At 40.8% G+C, this 20667-nt stretch overlaps 1 long non-coding RNA gene across 1 annotated transcript; it reads right to left on the bottom strand.

Moving 5' to 3' along the window:
* Window positions 1–1475: 1475 nt before the first annotated feature.
* LOC144585978 (uncharacterized) lies at window positions 1476–17588 on the bottom strand. Its single transcript, XR_013540637.1, has 2 exons — window positions 10148–17588; window positions 1476–8879 (listed from the first exon to the last, which is right to left on the bottom strand). It is a non-coding gene; the product is annotated as an uncharacterized LOC144585978 (long non-coding RNA).
* Between the last annotated feature and the right edge of the window lie 3079 nt (window positions 17589–20667).

Raw genomic sequence — 20667 nt, 5'->3', positions numbered from 1 at the left:
GGTGCACAGCTTCAGGGGGATGCCCCTGGATTTGACTCTGAGCCTGGATTGCCATGTTTTGGCTTTGATCAGGAGTGCCTCTGCATAATTAAAACCAATGCACCAGCTGTGGCCATTCTGCAGAGGTCTGATCTGGCCATGGTGGCACATGGATTAATTACATCTTGGCTGGATGGATTACTGTAACATGCTTTATGTGGGGCTGCCACTGGAAAGTTTTTGGAAACACCAGTCGGTCTAAAAATGCAGCAGCCAGATTGTTAACTGGGGCTGGTTAAAGGGAACAAACTGTATTAACTTCCCTTTCATAGCAGGTCCATTGGCTGCTGATCCACCTCCAAGCACAATTCGGTGCTGATTTTACCCTATAAAGTCCTAAATGGCTTGGTTCCAAGCTATCAAAAAGACTGAACCTTTCTTTAGGAGCCCACCTAAGTATTATGGTCATCAGAAGAGGCCTTTACCTTGGTCCCACTACCTTCCCACCTTTGTGGGGTTCATGGAAGAGGGCCATTTCTGTTGCTGGAATTCCCTCTCATGGGAGCTGGCCAGATTTTTGCTGTCCTTCCACAAGGAGATGAAGATCTTTCTGTTCAGACAGGCTTTCTTTTAAATGATTAGTGGACTAAGGTTAGTTTTTAAAGGGATAATTTTATTCTGTGTTTTATTTGTGTTCTAAGAACAAGTTGCTAAAATAACAATATGAACACAACACAACCAAACAGTTTCCTTCAATGAACGGTGCAACTGCACTAACAACTAATGTGTGAAATGCTTCAAGATTGGGACAGTCAGGTTCACATTATTTTCCACTGACTACATGGAGTACAAAGCAATGTGAATCAGCCTAGAGATTCCCTCATCCATATTTTCCCCTCTATCACTGGGGCTTCCACTTCCCCCCCCCCCAAACTGAATGCATTCACATAAGTTCAGATTATGATCACCTAAGCAGGTGCAATGGATGACTAAAAGCTGGCTTTCCCATCTTCTTCATTTGAGGTGGGGAGAGGGGAAACAAAGGAGCATTTATGGGGGGATGTCAGTTTCCTACCACCAAGCACCCCTTCATTTCCAGATCATTTCTTAAAGCAAAGGCTTCTGCTAGTACTAAAGTGCTAGAGCAGCTGGAGGGGGGGAGGCAAGCAAAGAGGAAATCAGTAACAAGGACGTGTTAAAGTAACATGTTAAAGTAAAAATACCATAGCCCTGTCTCCTGCAAATCTGATAGGCTGCAGCACAGCTATCTTAACAAGGTGTTTAGAAGTGTAGATTGATAGTTTCCACCTCTCTCTCTGCTAATCTTTGTGATCCACTAAAGTAAATTAAAAATAGAAGAGTAGTCCAGATAGGTGGGATATAAATTTAATAAATAAATAAATAAATAAAATAAGGGAAACAAAATGCAAGGGAGATAGGGAAAGTTACAAAAATTGAATGCAGATTTCCAAAGAATAGCAAGGAGAGACAAGAGGGCCTTCTTAAATGAACAATGCAAAGAAATAGAGGAAAGTAATAGAAAAGGAAAAACCAGAGATCTGCTCAGGAAAATTTGAGATATTAAAGGAACATTTTGTGCAAAGATGGACAAGATTAAGGACAAAAATGGGAGGGACCTAACAGAATCAGAAGATATCAGGAAGAGGTAGCAAGAATACACAGAGGAATTATACCAGAAAGATTTGGATATCCCGGACAACCCAGATAGTGTGGTTGCTGATCTTGAGCCAGACATTCTAGAGAGTGAAGTGAAGTGAGCCTTAGAAAGCATGGCTAACAACAAGGCCAGTGGAGGTGATGGCATTCCAGTTGAACTGTTTAAAATCTTAAAATATGACGCTGTTAAGATGCTACACTCAATACGCCAGCAAGTTTGAAAAACTCAACAGTGCCAGAGGACTGGAAAAGATCAGTCTACATCCCAATCCTAAAGAAGGGCAGTGCCAAAGCATGCTCCAATGGCCATACAATTGCACTCATTTCACCCACTAGCAAGGTTATGCTCAAAATCCTCCAAGACAGGCTTCAGCAGTATGTGGACTGAGAACTCCCAGAAGTACAAGCTGGATTTCAAAGGGGCAGAGGAACTCAAGACCAAATTGCTAACATGCTCTGGATTATGAAGAAAGCCAGAGAGTTCCAGGAAGACATCTACTTCTGCTTCATTGACTATGCAAAAGCTTTTGACTGTGTGGTCCACAGCAAACTATGGCAAGTTCTTAAAGAAATGGGAGCGCCTCACCACCTTATCTATCTCCTGAGAAACCTATACGTGGGACAGGGAGTAACAGTTAGAACTGGATATGGAACAACTGATTGGTTCAAAATTGGGAAAGGAGTATGACAAGGCTGTATATTGCCCCCCAGCTTATGTAACTTATACATCATGCGAAAGGTCGGACTGGAGGAATCCCAAGCCAGAATTAAGATTGCCGGAAGAAATATCAACAACCTCCGATATGCAGATGATACCACTCTGATGGCAGAAAGTGAGGAGGAATTAAAGAACCTCTAATGACGGTGAAAGAGGAGAGTGCAAAAAATGGTCTGAAGCTCAACATCAAAAAAACTAAGATCATGGCCACTGGTCCCATCACCTTCTGGCAAATAGAAGGGGAAGATATGGAGGTAGTGACCAATTTTGCTTTCCTGGGCTCCACGATCACTGCAGATGGTGACAGCAGCCACGAAATTAAAAGACGCCTACTTCTTGGGAGGAAAGTGATGCCAAAGTCCACATAGTCAAAGCTATGGTTTTTCCTGTAGTGATGTATGGAAATGAGAGCTGGACCATAAAGAAAGCTGTCCCCCAAAGAATTGATGCTTTTGAATTGTGGTGCTGGAGGAGACTCTTGAGAGTCCCCTGGACTACAAGATCAAACTTATCCATTCTAAAGGAAATCAAGCCTGAGTGCTCACTGGAAGGACAGATCCTGAAGCTGAGGCTCCAGTACTTTGGCCATATCAAGAGAAGAATCCCTTGAAAATACCATGATGTTAGGAAAGTATAAAGGCAAGAGGAGAAGGGCATGTTGGAATGTAATATTCATTCATTGAAATGCAAGCCCCCGCCTTTACTAGAGGATGAGGCTGTTTAGAAATCTGAAATATCTTCAGTTATGTTCTTTGCCAAATGTGACATTTTGCACATTTCTGTACAACCATTTCGAAGTTTCATCTATATTTATTAATGCTTAATAGAGATTTGGCCTTGTAAAGTGACCGCAGCATGACATGATACAACTGGAAGGAGTTAGGCCTTTTCTGAAGTAGCCAACAAGACTATGCAGTGATTTCTTAATGCGGGATTTCCTGCGTCATGGTTTTGTAAAAATGTGAGGCCCAATGTTCCTGACAGTCACTTACATGGAGTCATGCAGAAAGTATTAGCATTTCATCTGCTCCTGTATTCTGCCTGATATTCTCCATTGCCAGTTTGTGTGTATATATACACACACATACATACAAAGCTGCTCTGTGCATAGGTCTTGGAATAGGTTCTATCCTGGGAACAGTTGGACTCTGAGTAAGAATCCAAGGCTCCAATTTTATATTGCTTCCACACTGAGGAGATGACCCATTCTAAGATGTGTGTTCTAAGCATCTCCTGCAACAAACAGGCTATGTGGACAGATATTCCTGTGATCTTTAATCTCTTAATTTCCTTCAGTAGACTAATTCATATAAGCATCATGCAGCAATAACTGTAGGAACCTTCGCTCTATAAGTAGAAATACTTTCACCCTGTTGGAGTTTTTTCTTTTTTCCCTAGAAAGCCCGAGAAACAGTAGAAAGAACTGGAAATCGTTATGAATTTCCTTCATAAATTAGAAAGTTTAACTTTGCCGTCATGGTGCTTTCCCCATTGCATATGAGGGGGGATTTGGTTTACATTCAACCACTAAGAAAGAGATCTTGAAAGAACTTAGATGTTTCATGGCTCATTGTCTGATCACTTGCTCTAAATACAGTTGTTTGTGTTTAAAAAAAAACCCTGATGTGAATGTGCCAAAATAAGATAACTGCCGGTCCATGCCATATTTTTTATGTGAACCTTCTACCGTATGCTTTAGAAATACATGTGTCTTGATACATAGCTACACATCCCATGAACTTTTGCTTTATTATAGCATGATGGAAAAGAGAATTTTCATTCCTTGCTGGTGGGTGCTGTCAGTGTACCTCCCCTAAGTTCCTCACAGTATCATATCATGTCTCAAAGTCCAGTTAGTAGAAAACTGACAGGAGACTCACTCATACAGTGAGTGTATGTAAGTAGGTCATTTCTGCTAACTGCCCATGCTGTGCTTTCTCCCATCAATCTATCCAGGGGTAAAGGGATTTGTTGTCCTCTGTCTCAAGTCCGTAAGGATTTGTACCTGTTGATGCTGCCTTCAATGTGGCAAAAAAGCATTTAAAAACAAGATGTACGGAGAGCACACACCTTATTTTAAAGCATAATTTTGCTTCTGAAATTCAAACGTATAGCCAAAAATTCAATGGTATGGCAAAGGCTTCAAAAATAGGCAGAGTTCATGCACGTTGCCTGCTCACATCCAATGGAAGGTATATTCTTGACAAAATAGGCTGCCCAAACAGTATGCGACACCTCCAATCATATTTTTCTTTAGTCCAAAGCTGCTGCTGGAATGCTCATTTAATGTGCAAGTGGCATTGGGACAGCAGGTTTTTCCTTTAGTTCAGTTTTCTCAACAAACAGTTTCAGCTGTTATGGGGTTGGTAGATGGTATAAATGCCTATATGACATAGTCTCCCTCACTCCTTCAAGCTGGTCTGATAGAAGCTTTAGCTGGTTTTTTAGTGGAGAAAATAGTGTAATCAAATCAGCAGCTTTTCTCAGATGCTTTGAAATAAAGAAAGCCTTGAGTGATCTGACTACAGCTTATGTATATTTTGCACTTTAAAGTCTAATATAAGCATATTATACAGTGGTGCCTCAACTTACGATCATAATCTGTTCCAGAAGATGAGCATAACTCAAAATGGTCATAAGTTGAAGCACCATTTGCCATTGAAATTCATTGGAATGCAATTAATCCATTCCAGGAGAGAGAGAAAAATACCAAAATAATAATAATAATAAAATAAAACTAGAACACTGTAAGCCTCATAGGAACGTGCTGGGGCCGAAAAACAAACACACACAAAAACACAGCCAGTCCCAGTGGAATGCCATGGCGCTGGGGGGGAACACACACCACACACACAGCCAGCCAGAACGCAATGGGGCTGGGGGAAAAAACACACCAAAACACAAAAAATATTACAGCACAGAAACATAACCCCCCCCAAACCCAAACCACACTGCAAAACAAAGTAAATGTACTTACTCAGGAGCGGAAAGCAGCTCCAGGCAGCTGAAGCCTCCTCCAACAGACACTCTTGTAACCGTTGGGGCGAAAGAGCTACAAAGAAGCTCTTCGCCAACCAACGGTTAGCCCTCTAATTTGAATTACCGCCTTTTCCCCTGCCTCTTTTGATTGCAACTTGATGCTCCGGCTGCAAGTCGAAGCAAAATTTGGCAGCTGGAGCTGGTCACAACTCAAATGGTCATACGTTGGGACGGTCATAAGTTGAGGCACCACTGTAAATCCAACTTATGTGGGAAAGACAATGATACAGGGTCGATGGCTCTCCTTCACTCAGGTCTCCTACCAGAGTCTAGGCATCTATTGGTATGGGACACTGGAGTTTCTCCAGGGGGTTGGACAAAGGGGTTGCAAGATTTCCTTCAACCCTGTGATTATACAGTTCAGCCAACGGGCTTCTCCTTTTCCATAATGTTTGCTTAATGTTCACTTTTTGAACCTCTGGAGTTATGTCCTCTGAAGATCAAGAGGGATATTAAGGGGAATGTATATTTCCTACAATTCATCTTTTCTTTTTTTCACAACAGGATTTCCTCAAAGAGCATGTCATTTTGCAATCAGACTTGCAAGTAAAGCTATACTTATTGTCCTGTGACCAATAATAACATCGAACATTACCAAAGATGACAAACATCTTTTACCACTTGAGAGACCACTTCTTTAAAAAATAGGCTACATACATTTTTTTAATCCTCAAATACAAAGAGCATTGGAACATCAATCTACCACGTCACTATGTCATCACCAAGATTCTTCGTTCAAATAAATTAACACTGGCTTTCAGAATTAAATTGTCTGTATTTCTAGAAAAAGGGGGGGGTAGGGATCAAAAACTATTTCAGGCACTCTGAACTCCATTCCTTCAGTTTACTAGTCTGAGAACCATTTATCTATTTTAGCAGCTGTCTGTCCATACATTAGCCTACATTTTAGTAGCCCGATCATATTTTGCAACTGAAACAAGGAATAAGAAAAATACTATGTATGGGACAAGATGATATAGTCAAATACCTAGGGGAGATTTTAATACATTTATGCATCCAGATAGTTCTTACATTTGTGCCGAGCTATAAATTACAATAACAAAATACATTTGGAGACTCATGTTTAATGTAAGACGTTTGATGCATCATCTGTAGTATTTGAAATTTCCTGGGTTCAGTGGATATATCCTCAGTGGAACTAAACGCAGCTGATGGAGCTTATATTTTGTTATGCCTGGACTACAAGCAGACTGTGCTGCAAAAATGAGGTCCTGACATGTGGCATTTTCTGGAAACCCAAGAGAGGGACACAAAGGACTGTTCTTAATCATATTCATACACATATGCAACACTTCCAGGATGAGGCTGTCGATAACTAGAGTGAAACCGCCATCCCAGGTGGTGGAGCACCAGGAACGGCAGATGGTGCCATTCCTCATTATTGGGAGCTCCCTGTCATCAGTTTCACTCCACACCTTTGTCTTATCTCAGCCTGTGCTACCACCTGCCTGCCTTCTGCATACAGTAGCAGTGGGCTCACAGACTACTCAGTGTTACTCTCTGTGGAGCCAGCTAGGCCCTGAATGTTTGGCTCTGACAGATCCTCAGAGCCAGGCATTGTGGGTTAGGTGGATCTCAGAGACCACCTGAGTCAACAGCAGGGCTGAATGAAAGGAGGGACAGAAGTGGATTTTTTAAAAATGAATGTGCTGCATCGAAAGGATAGTACAGTAACAATAGCGACGGAGCTGGCAAGCACCACCACACACCTCTTTTCTCAGAGGGCAGAGTAGGGGGGGCCACAGATCAGCATTTCCTACACTAGCAGAAACTTGTACAGTGGTGCCCCGCTTGACGACAATAATATGTTCCAGGCAAATCGCTGTTAAGCAAAATCGTCGTCAAGCAAAAAAAAATGAAATGCATTGAAAACCAATGCATTTCAATGGGGGAAATACCTTATCGTCCAGTGAAGATCCTCCATAGGGGAAGCCATTTTGCATCGCTGTCTTCCAGAAATAGGTCCGGAAAACAGCGGGGAGCCATTTTGAAAACCCGACGATCAGCTGTTTTTAATCATCGTAATGTGAAAAACCGGTTTCCGAAGCAGGGAACCGATCGTTGTCAAATAAAAAAACCCCATTGAATCATCGTTTTGCGATCGCTATAGCAATTGCAAAAAACTCATGGTCAAGCAATTTCATCATCAAACAGGGTAATTGTCAAGCGGGGAACCACTGTAGTTTGTGGATTGTGTTCTGACTTTGATTTAGGCATCTGGGCCAGAAATTTTATTTGATTCCTCTCTCCCCCTTTTATGTTTCAAGCAATGTGGGAAGCAGCACAAGCAGAACTACAGGGGGAAAGAGGAATGAGAAAAGTTATCTTTTCCTTTAGCGGTAAGCATCTACTGGATCCCTTTTTTTTAATTTGTTTTTTTTACAAATAAAAGCAGCCCTTTTGTTCATGGTGGAAAATCTTAATTCATTTTGGTCATCTCAAAGTAAGGAATGGGAAGATATATGGGTCCTGAGAAAATGGGGTTTAAAATAGTTACTAGATTTTAATTGAATTTAGTCTGATCTTGCTTTGTTTTGTTGCATTTATGCTACTTCTATTGATTTTACTCTTTTAATATGTGTCATTTATAAGTCTTTTAATTGTTTTTTTCAAATGTTATAGATTGCCCCAAGCATTTTATTCAATGATAGAATATAAACTCCTTAAAGCAAAACAATAAATAAGGTTTCTGCAAAGTGGAGGTCAAAAATAGAATTAGTATCCCAGTTATAAAGCATTGTAATTTAGCTGTCTGTTGAGACTAGTAGTATGCCCAGAGCTTACATGGAACGTGACAACTCATGCTATTGCACATTGGCCAGTATTCTGTATGGAACATAAAAGCAATTGCACAGGCATTTCTCTACCCCCCCCCCCGGTTGCACAACTGATCATGCAACCAGTTGCACAATCCATCTGAAAGAAACACAACACTAGGCACTCAAATTGAGCCTGCCAAAGTAGGAAAAATGCTTAAGTGATCATCCATCTGTGATCTCATAACACCCTATTATATTGCCCATAATGTTTTGGTATGATACGGATATAGCAATGTTGTTGCAAAATGCTATTGTCACATTTTAATATATTTATTTGATTTAAATTTATTTTCATCCTTTTCATTTTAAAAAATGTCAAAGCACTTTACAATAGAAACTGTAGCTAAAATGGATAAAATAAAAATTTTAAAAATTAAAACTATAAAATCTGTTAAAAACAAGTGATTGAAAACCAGAGCTAAACAATAGTGTTAACCAGGAAAATTGTCAAGAAAATGCCTGGGTAAATAGCCCAGCACTAGGGCTATTTACCCACTAGGGGATGTGGTGGTGCTGTGGGTTAAATTGCAGAAGCCTCTGTGCTGCAAAGTTCGAAGACCAGCCATCATAAGATCGAATCCACGCAGCGGAATGAGCTCCCATCGCTTGTGCCAGCTCCTGCCAACCTAGCAGTTCAAAAGTATGTAAATGTGAGTAGATAAATAGGTACCACAATGGTGGGATGGTAACAGTGTTCTGTGTCTAGTCACGCTGGCCACGTGACCATGGAAACTGTCTATGGACAAACGCTGGCTCTACAGCTTGGAGATGGGGATGAGCACCGCCCCCTAGAATCAGACACAACTGGACATTTGTCAAGGGGAACCTTTACCTTTACCTAGGTAATGCTCACTTGTTACTTCTAAAATGTTGTTTCTGAGGGCAATTTAAGGGGATTTAGGACCCTTTTTTATTTATAATGTTTATTCAAATCAATATATAGTAAGAAAAGCAATGTTTCTAAATCACTGCTCCTGACGTATCAAGAGCCTCGTGGCACAGTGGTTAAACCGCTGTACTGCAGCCAAAACTGTGCTCACAACCTGGGGTTCAATCCCAGGTAGCCGGCTCAAGGTTGACTCAGCCTTCTGTCCTTCCGAGGTCGATAAAATGAGGACCCAGCTTGCCGGGGGTGGCAATGTGTAACCTGCATAATTAACTTGCAAACCGCCCAGAGAGTTCTTGAAGCACTATGGGGCGGTATATAAGCAGCATGCTTTGCTTTTGCTTTTGCTTTGGTTATTACTCTTGGCAAAATACCAATTAATGCCTAGCACACTACTTTTTTAAAAAATAATATTTCAAGCTCTAAGAAAGTCATTTGCTAGTGTTGTTGGCTTCAATGTGGAGAATTAGCTAATGGTCCAGTCTTTAAATAATTATGAAAAGAAAATCCAGGAATGGTTAGAAAACCAGATCTGAGAGGCTCTGGGGACAGAGTTGCCAAGGACCCCAAAACTAATAAGAACAGTCAGCAAATGTGAGGCAGAACTCCAGCAGGTTTTGTAAAGATGGTCTTTGCTACATCACTCATGAGACTCGAGTGAACCAAACACTATGCTTTCTACAGGCCTCACATAACCTGATGTCAACCTTGATGAAAATGATGCCTTGTGAATCAACATGCAATTATGAGTTATTCAAATTCAGCCCCCTGTAATATAATAATTGCATGGTGTCAGTCAATCCTGACTTATGGCGATCCTTCTCAGGGGTTTCTAGTGAGAAAATGGTTTACCTTCCTCTGGGGGCATCCTGGGACTATGCAGCTTGCCATCGTTACACAGGGTGGCTCTTTTCCTAGGAGGCACAGGGAGGAATTCAACTCCCAGCCTCTGGCTCCACAGACAGATACCTGAACGAATGAACTATTCAGCCAGTCCTCTCTACTTACAATAAAATGTGGAGGAGTCATCATCATCACACAGGATCATGAGTGCAGCCGGGGTGGTGGCGGCGGAGTTGAGAAGATTGCTATTGGGTACATGCATTTGGGTCCATTGTGCCATTTGGAGTAAGGCAGGGATCAAAGCACCGGTGCTGTGTCTTATGACCCGTCTTCTTATTCAAACCTCGGCAGCCATGGCACAGGGCCTGTTGAGTGAGTGTCGGTGGGAGTTCTCCCTGTGGCCTGCTAGTGAGCCTTCCACACATCCTAGTAGCAGCAGATCTGGAAACTCATAATGGTTCGGGAGAGTTTATCAAGGCAGCACTAGGTCAGCCTAAACAATGATGAAGACTTAACACTGGAGATGCTGCACTCTTGGGAGAGGTTATCAGCTTCTGTTGTTTAAAATATCTGAAACTAATAAAAAAAATCATTATTCAAAAGGAAAGGTAAAATGTAAAGAAAAGATATGAAAAGGCCTTCGTTGTAAAATCAGCAAGGTAGTAAATATGAGCACATCTATATATTTTGTTTTACTCGCTAAGAAGAGAATATTTTTCAAGTATTTATGAATTAAACGGTAAAGAAAATGAGGGGAAATGACCATGCAAACCCTTCAAGAGAGTCTGAGGAGGACATGGCTTTTGCAAGCAGCTCCCCACAGAACTCTTTTAAATGGCATACTGGTTAATTGGATCAGTCCATCACCTTTTGGTGACAGCAACAATTTGCAAAATAATAATAATAATAATTCTGTGTGTATGTGTGCATATGTGTATGAGAGAGTGAGTGCTGTTATCAGAGTTACAGCTATAAAAGCACATCAGTGTAAAATGAAGTATGGAATGTATTTATCTAAGAGGACACATGTGGATAATTTCTTTTGTGCTAGATGGTATATGATTTGATTACTTAACTCCTGTAGCACTTTTGGCTGTGTACAATTCTGAAGTGACAGGAGAGAAAGAAATGCAGGCTTGGGTCTGACATCAGGGTGCCAACATTTCCCCCTGGTCTTGAGCAGGATAAAATTTAAGAGGAGAAGGCTTTTCTTGTTACAGAAATGGAACAGTGGGGGGAAGCATAATGTGTTGATTTTCTGTTATACCGGGGGGGGGGGCGGGGAATCTCTCTCTGAGACCCCCAGCATGGCCTAGGGTTTATTTTGCCAACCCTCCCCTTTCCTAGTGAATGTTGCATAATTTCCATTACTTTTGGAAACTACCCTTAGGGCCCGTCCACACTGTGAGAGTTGGTGCAATCCAGCCAGTGCTTCAAAGATTCTTACCTTCAGTGCAATCTATTTTACCTCTTGGTGGCCATCTGAAAAGTCAGAAAAAGAGCTATTTTGCATCTCAAGGAATTGTCCCCAAAAGGTCAATATATACCTAAAAATAATGCAAAATGTTATGGCCATTGCAAGGGAGTACACTTTTGAGCAACCCAACACAATCTCCAATCTAGCATCCCACCATCTTTTTTTAAGTACATTTGTTTCATTATGGGTGAAACATTGGAAAATGGTCCCTGTTTGGTACAGTTTTTATCTGCACCTCACTGAAAGTGTTCAAGTAAGAAATAGGTATGTGAAGGGTTCATTTTCGGTATGGTATCTCTATACTTTCATCATAAGACACATTGTACAAAATGGCATCACTGAATGAGGATGAGCTTGAACTCTTGAAAATTTGAGGAAAACAAGAGGAAGAGACCAGAACATTATTTTTGTAGCTTTCCCCCTTAGTCAGGGAGGAAGGGAGCGACCAAGGGATGTGGGAAAACTTTCTTGTTTCTACTGCTATGGTTTTATAAAACAATAACAATAATTTGAAACAAGCAGGCTTATTTCAATCCAAGTTTCATTTGTAACTCACTGAATTTTTATTTATTTTTATTTTTTTTATTAGATTTATATCCCGCCCATCTAGACAGATAGTCTACCCTGGGCGGCATAACAAAATTTAAAAACAAAGCAATAACATGCAAAAATCCAAGATGTAAAAATGTAGATATTAAAATACAGCAGGAGGGAAAGCCTGCCTAAATAGCCATGTCTTAAGTTTACTTCTAAAGACATCCAGAGAGGGAGCCAGGCGGATCTCTACAGGCAAGTTGTTCCAGAGGTGAGGGGCCACTGCCGAGAAAGCCCGGTTCCTCGTTCTTTCCTTCCGGGCCTCCCTCAGCGCTAGGCCCCTCAATCGCCCGGCCTGGCTAGAACTTAGGTCAAAAAAGGTGCAGGAAAGGAGGGAGGGAAGGGGAGGGAGGGAAGGAACAATGGAGGAAAGAAAGAAAGAAGGTTGTCACTGGGGTACACAGACCCCTCAGAGAAAGGTTGTGCTGTTAAGCACAAAAAGAGAGAAGAGAGAGAGAAAGAAGACAAGGAGGGAGAGCCTTGAGTCTACCATAGACTCCATTTTAAAACTCCATTTTAAGGCCTGCCTGCCTCAACAAGCACCACAGTTTTCTGATTTTAAAAGAGACAGACCTTGGAGCCACAATTTAAACACACATTTTAAAACAAAAGACAGGTCACAGTACACAAACCGTAGAAGCCACAGAATCCAGCAAGCATTATTCTGGCACAGAACTCCTCAACCCCAAAACAGAGTCTAAACTGCATTTTATAGTCTGTCTGCATCAACACCCAGCAACCATTATTACAGCAAACAGATGCCCAAAGGAAAAAAAGAGACATGTTTTAAACCCACACATTTTAAAACAACAGAGAGGTCACAGTACACAAACCTTAGAAGCCACAGAATGCAAAAATAAATAAATAAATTTTACATTTTAAAATTACAGTCTAATTTTCATATTGAATTTTAATTTAATATTACAGTCTACTTTTCATATTTTAAATCCACACTGCAATACCTATCAGGGCACAGAAACATATCCCACCCACCTAGCCTTACCCTCCCCCCACCAAGCTGTAAAAAACCCTGTACAGTACAGTAAATACTGTACGGTGTATGTACTCACCCAGAACAGGCAGTCTCTCTGTTTAAAAAAAGTCAAAAATCCAAAAATCAAAAATTAAAAAAGCAAAAAAAAATATAGTCTGTACAGTACAGTACCAGGCAGTACCAGACAGTACTGTACCAGGCAGTCTGAAGACTCTCTCTCTCTAGCCACTCTCTAATCGCTGGGACGAGCGAGGTAGCAGACAAACAGCCTCTTCACTGGCCAACGGTCAACTGAAAGTTTAAATTTCATGCTTTCCCTGCCTCCCCCATGGTTTTTTTTGTTCATATGTTGAAGCTCCGTTCGCAAGTAGAAGCAAAATTTTGCAAACAGAGCTGTTCGTAAGTTGGATTGTTCATAGGTAGGGACGTTCGCAAGTAGAGTTTCCACTGTATATCATTTTGTTACTTACTCCATTGGTACTGATTTCAATAGCTGCTTCCTGGTATCTGCCAGGTATTTTCCCATATGCTTTAGAAATGGTTCAACCTGGGGACACCAGATGTTGTTGGTTTATGAGTGTGAAATTCCTACTATACCTGAGCACAGGCCATACTGGCTGGGGATTATATGAACTGTGGTCCAGCTACATCTAGGAAGGCCAGGCTGGAAACCCTTGGTTTGGATCAAAAATGGGCAACTTGTTGTATTTAAACTCCCAAGAGCTCTAGCCTGCATAGCCAATAGTCGGAAAGGTGGTTGATTTGAAGCACTACAATTTGCCCATCCCTGCATAAAATCTTGCTTGGCCCTGCTATATTTTGCAGGTGTGTTGGACCTGACAGGGAATGGCAGCACCCACATAAATGCTGGTGGCTTCCAATAGATTGAAATGAAAACAGTAAAAGAAAAAGAAAATTAAATAACAGACCAAAAGAAGTAAGCAATGCTTACAATCAGCAGAACTTTAATCAATGTATAAAGAACTGAATACAATTTTTTAAACAAAGTAAGTAATGAAAAAGGTAGGATATTTAATAATGGAAATGAATGTACAGTAATTACAGAATGGGGTGGAGGAGAATCTTGTATATGCCTACTTAACATCTCTTTACTGCCTGGCTGGTGTCAGCAAAGTTAATTGAACAAGCTGCAAAACGTTAATCGGCTTCAGCTGAAATTCTGTCTTTGTAGACATTCATGGCATCCTTAACTGTAATGGCTATATATCAAAGGAATTGCATCTTGCCTTAGTGGGCAAGTTCTTCCATTTAACCTGTAAATTGATGCATAAACAGGTTTATAGGAAAGCACAAGAGTCCAATTCTTGTCCAGCAAAAGAGAACCAGGTTCTCAGATGGCTCCTAAATCTTCTCACCCCAGCAAAAGGGGGGAGCAACCTTACTATAAAAGCAAAAGTAACTAAGATTAACGAGGGAAGAAGTAGAAGAAACAAGCACATTGCACAGGAGATAAAAGCTGAGACGAAGCAAATGGCAGCATTCTATATCTCATATATTGTCACGACTATCTATTTCTATAGCCATAGCACACTTTACTTCTTGAGCTTCTACTCTTCCATGTTCCTTTCCCATCTTGGGAATCAGCACTGGGGCTGAATCAGAATGGCTTTGGATCTTTAGTATAATAAAATATGTTGTCAAGTTAATTTTGACTTATGGCAACCTTTGCCAGGTTTTCCTAGACATAAAGCACTGAAAAGATGTTGGCCTTTCCTTTCTTCTGGTGGCTCTGGTGGACTATGCAGTTTGCCCAAGGCTACATACTCTAGCTATTCTCTCAGGAGGCATGGTAGGGAATTGAACTCTTGTACTCCAGCTCACTGAGCTATCCAGTGAGAGTGTGTTCTTTAGTATACTACTACTATACAGTAATTCCAAGTTTTCAGGGCTCAAACCGATCTTCCTCTTAACTGTTGCAAACATACACATTTATGTGCACAATACCACTGCTAATTGTTGCTCCAAGCATCTCGCATCCTACATTTTCTATTTCTCCACAAGCAGTATTCAAAGCCAAATGCTCTCTACCATGTTAGGCTTCAGGAACAAGTCCAAAGAGCAGTCACAAATGTATCACTCAGCCTGGCTTTCTGGGCTTTCTAAACCTGAGGGGAAAAACTGTTACCTGGATTATTATCTGCCACCTGAAAAACGTGCTTAGTTATTTCTAAAAAGTTAATTGTTGATACTTAATCTGCATGAAAATATGTGCATATTTTCATGTGCATTTTAAAACAGCATTCCTCCCCACGCTAAATACAAATGTTTGAAATGTATGCCTCCTGCACACTTTGTTTTGCAAATGGTATTACATACTAGGAAAATTTAAACATTTTAATGTAACATGAATTTGCTGTCCTGAGGATTAAGGCATTCCACAATTGCCATAGGTCAGGATCAGAAATAGGCAGGCTATCTAGAGTGCAGAAGTCACAATGAAGCAAGGGAAATAAGATTTCAGGACCAAGGATAGGTCACAGAGAAGCTCCTGTCCAAAGACAATAAATACAGTACTAAGTGTTCCTCCAGCATTGCTGCAGAGATGCACATGTTCTTGGCTCTTCCTTTCTAGATAATATGACATAATGCTCTGCATCTTAGACATCAGTTGGAACTAATTTTTGTGATATACCTGAAGCCACATCTGGGAATGATCTGGTAGTGAAAATAGGAGACCAGGAAGTGAGGAAGGGTTATTCTTGCCTCATGGATATTAACAAGAAAGATATGTCTGGAAGATACTGTAGGAAGCCCTTTACACAGCCACATTGCTTGTTCATCTAGCCTAGCATTCGATACCTTGTAATTTATTTATTTATTTATTTATTTATTTATTTATTTATTTATTTATTTATTTATTTATTTATTTATTTATTTATTTATTTATTTACTTACTTACTTACTTACTTACTTACTTACTTACTTACTTATTTACTTATTTATTTATTTATTTATTTATTTATTTATTTATTTATTTATTTATTTATTTATTTATTTACCTACCTACCTACCTACCTACCTACCTACCTACCTTCTGGGAGGTTTAGAACATAGCAATGTAAAATACATTTTAAGTAGAAAGTACGAAGGTAGAATCTGGGGTATTATGTATTTGTGAGACTGGGAACACCCTCAGAGGTGGTCAAAGTGGTGTACTGCCCATGTCATGGAGAGGAAACACCAAGGGACAACTGACAAATGTGATGAAAGATTTACAGGAATTGTATTTAGAGACAGAAGCGAGAGGAGGCATTATTTTGGCGGGAAAAGAGGAAAAGGATAAAAAGGAAAAGGAGGAGGGGCAGGAGTTAGTAGATCTGGAGGAGGGAGAAGCCTGTTGGATGGAAAAGGTAGAGGGAAAAGAGGAGTTGGTAGATCTGATACAAGAAGACCCCTGGACAGGGAAGTGGGTAGAATTTAAGGTACTGAGAGAGTATGCAGAAAAGGAGTGGAAGAGACAAATATATAAGAAACCTCTATATTGGGGCAAGACAAAGAAGAGAGGATAGAAAGAAAGATAAAGCTTGAGTACAGAGAGAGACACAATGGAAGGAACGCAATTGAGGTACAGTGAGAGCTGGGAGACCCCAGGGGGTTAGTCCATTTTGCCCCAACCTAAGACCTATGCTGGGCAAACGAGTATGGGAACCACAGTTGGGCTGGATATTTCACCCCATCAGTGAGGCCAAGACTGATAGCAGCAGATGGTATGTGTTATGAGTCAAAATTGTATGATCATGCTTTGAATTCTTCGCCTCTCCCGTTGAAGAGGAATCTGTTACTGTTTGAGAAAGAAAAGTTTGGTGCCATCTCTGCAAAGCAAGAGGTTGATGTTGTTGTTGACAAAGATTACAAAAGTTTGTTAAATAATAAAGATGTGTTATTTGAAAAACCTGATGCGTCAGAGTCATCTTCACACCCTGCTGTCACAACAGGAGGAAGGGGAGCGGACAGGGATCACAGCATGCAAAGCATATTGGCCATCACCAAGACTTAAGTCCTTTCCAACATCCTCTATGTGGAAAGATGGGCCTAAATCTAAGTGTAAATCTTGATCCATTGAATCATTAGAATTTTCATAACAGTTGACTTGCCATTAGATATGGGCACAAACTGCCAGTTTGGGGGTTTGGCACACTTTATTTACCAGACACACAGCTGATCCATGGTTCAGCACCCTTCCACCTCCAGTGGGTGCCCACTTGAAGAAAGTCCTTGGAGGAGATGGAGCAGGGAACTGAAGCAGGGTGCCAAACCACGGATCAGCTGTACAGCTGGAAAACAAACTGTGTCAAACCACCAAACTGGCAGTTTGTGACCAGCTCTAATTGTCCTTCTTCAATTGATTCAATATGTCCATTCTAGTTGGAACTAGCCACTGGACTGAAGACAGAGATGAGCAAAGCGCAGATCCCCTAGGCCAGCGATGGCAAACCTATGGCATGTATGCCACAGCTGGCATGCAGAGCTCTTTCTACTGGCATGCAAGCCATAAGTCGCCAGATCGCTACTTCCCCCCAAGCCAAACCTGAGGAGGCAGCTGGAGTTATGCTGCTGGTGCTTCGACAGGCTGCGGGCCAGGATCCAGAGCAGCTGGCGCTGGCAGCAGATCCGGAGTGGGGTCTTGAGGCACCTTCCGCCACCACTTCCGGTCCCACCACCGGCCACTGGGTGTTTTGTTTTGTTTTGTTTTCCCCCAGTTTGGGCACTCGGGCCCAAAAAGGTTCACCATCACTGCCCTAGGCTGTTTTTTGTAACCAACAACAACCATCAGATTATGTAGCCCTCTGTCTCAAAAAATGATTTTCCCCAACCAACTGCTGGAACCTAGGAGCAGCTATTCTACTTTTAAATAGGCTGCCCCCCAACACCCTCAAAGTTTAACAGCTGAAATGTTCATTTCAATAAACCACTTTCAATTTCAAATTTTCATTTCTTCTCCAGCAACCTTTGCAGCCCCCCGGAGGATTCTGGGGCAGAAAATCCCCCCCCCAAGGATGTTTCACCTCTCAAATGTCTCAACAGCAGAATAATTTCACTTTGCATTATCAGTCCAAATTGCAAATAGATTCATTCACCTTGTATATTATAGAAAAGCTGAAAAATACCAAAACGGTCAACTTTTGTGTGATAGTTGTCTCGTTGCCACATTATTTAACACTCATGTTCATTGATTAAGTCTATGCCAACATACAATCACAGGCATGCGGGGGGGAAAGAAACCAATGTAATACAGTTAATAATAGCAAACTAAAGCACAAGCAATAATTCTTAAAAATATGTATTATTTTGCAGTCACCTCCAACTGTTAACAGCTTTTGCAAGTCGCTATGAATGGATCATCCCACTAACCTAAAGAGATCCAAAACACATTGATCAAAGCCCTCAAATTGCTTAGAAAACAAATATGCAGGTCACTATTGAGACAATTCAATCGCAAAGAATGAACACTGATTCTCCCCTCCCTGTCCTCAGTCAAACAGCTCTCATGCTGCACAGTGTGGCTGATTACTAGGTTGTCATTTTAAATGAAGTTGAAAACATGCTGACAACTCAGCAATGTTTCCCTACAAATGCTGAAGCCACTGATTACAACGGGATTGTAAGTACTTAACAAGAGCATTACAAACCCGAAAAAGACTAATGAGAAGAGAGGAAGTGGGGGAAATGGGGACGGCAACACAAAAATAAATTCAATTAATGAAAAGGAAGTAAGGAAAAATAAGCCATTTAAGCAGTGTGTTCATTATGTTCTAATTTAGAACTACAATGGCAGAAAAACCATCCTGTAATGTATTCTCTTTATGGCTTCATGTCCCAATTTGTAAATTTTCTCTGTGCCTATATTATTCTCTCTCTAGGGGGAAATGGATGCCTGAACTACTCTAAGCCATCATTACAATGTTAAACAAAGCAGCAACATGCATTTCTAGGATGTTTGGGAAGCATCTAACAAGGTATTGCTCATACCTGAAGAGAGTTTTTGCTTCATTTTGGCTGCACACGTTAGACGGTCGTGAAAAAAGAGAGACAAGTATTTCTGCTTCCAGTTTTCATGCTTCTAATGTGTTTCCCTCTCCTTTCCTTTCCCAATCTATGTTGCACCATATATTATTTGCAGATTCATCTGGACCTTTTACAGCTTATTGCAGGTGAGATGTGCAAGTTACTCCTTCACATTTTATATGTTTCCTTTATTTTGATACACAAAGTGAGTCTCACAAGATTCTGGAGACCTCCAGATATATTCTGTGTAAAAATTTAGGCAATACAATGTCAGCTGGAACTTGCCATTAAAAATGAAGCACAAAATCTAAATTAAACCCATCTGTGATGCCATGAAGGTATTTCCGGCACAAATGGCTGATTAGAGGAGTTAAGTGCTGGAATGCCAATTAACTGGGGTAATTACATCTCTTGTTTTTACAGGGAAACCATGGAGCTTTTGTATGAGCAAATTTGCTTTAATTATAGCAGAATCCTATTTACTGAAACCAAATGCTATTCTCAATACCTTAGGGGTTTCTTAAACTCTATCCATACTGTTTGGAACCCTCTAGTTGTAATTAAAGGCTTGTCCAGACAATCATAACCTCCCAGCTTAGACCATGGTTACACTAGGAAAAAACAGCAACCCATATTTGAATTGCACTTAGCATGGTTTAAACTGATTTTTTAAAGGTGACTACATGACACACACAGAAGTTCAGATTGTTCTGACAGAGAATTATGTTATTTTGCTGGAAAGTGGGGTATTTTAATCTTCCAGGGTTGTTTATTTTAAGTCAGATTAATCTGAATTGATTTGGCATATGCAAATGTTTCTCACTGTAGATTTTGTCTGTGAGGTTTGCTACTCATTCCTTCTGCAGCTCCTCTGTGTGTGCACACTTGCCTCTTCACAAGCCTAGTGATGCCTCCGGTCAGTTTCAGCCCATGCCCTTAGGAAGCCTAGTTATTTCCTTCTATCTCTCACTCTCTTCTAGCACTATTCCAGATTGCAAGAATTTTTTTTAAAAAAAAAATATAAAAATAACACTGCAGCAGCCAACACATGGGCAGGTGGGCACAGGACAAAGTCTCAAATGCAATTATTCTAAAAGTCTGTGTACAGAATGCATCTTAAAAATGGATTAAAAGATTTACAAAGAGGATGCACACACAGACACAGGAACCACATCAACATGACTTTAAACTGCATTTGAAAACCCAAATCCATCATGCAATTTACTTCATTAGTGTAACCATGCCTTTAGCTTCAGTAGCGGTGCATCAGATTTCTCAAGTCGGGGTATGTGGCAAATTACAGTCCACACAGCGGAGTATCCAGTATGGTGTACTGGCCTGAGTGATGGACTGGGACTCAAGAGGCCTGAGTTCAAATCTTGACATGTGGAACTGGTAAAACCATTCCTTAAATATCTTACTTGCCTTAAAATCCTATTACGCTCACTATAAATCAGTTCAAACCTGATGGCACGTAACACACAACACAGCCCACTTCGGTCTCCTATAAGCCTGTCTTCAGTTGCTTTACTCAGCTTACAAGTACAGATGTTATAGTTTCCTACAAACCATCCTTGTGCGTCCAGTTTATGC

The sequence above is a fragment of the Pogona vitticeps genome, chromosome 1, assembly GCF_051106095.1.
Source record: "Pogona vitticeps strain Pit_001003342236 chromosome 1, PviZW2.1, whole genome shotgun sequence".
NCBI classification, from domain to species: domain Eukaryota; kingdom Metazoa; phylum Chordata; class Lepidosauria; order Squamata; family Agamidae; genus Pogona; species Pogona vitticeps.
The sequence above is the reverse complement of the archived record's forward strand: the minus strand, read 5'-3'. Positions and strand labels throughout refer to the sequence as shown.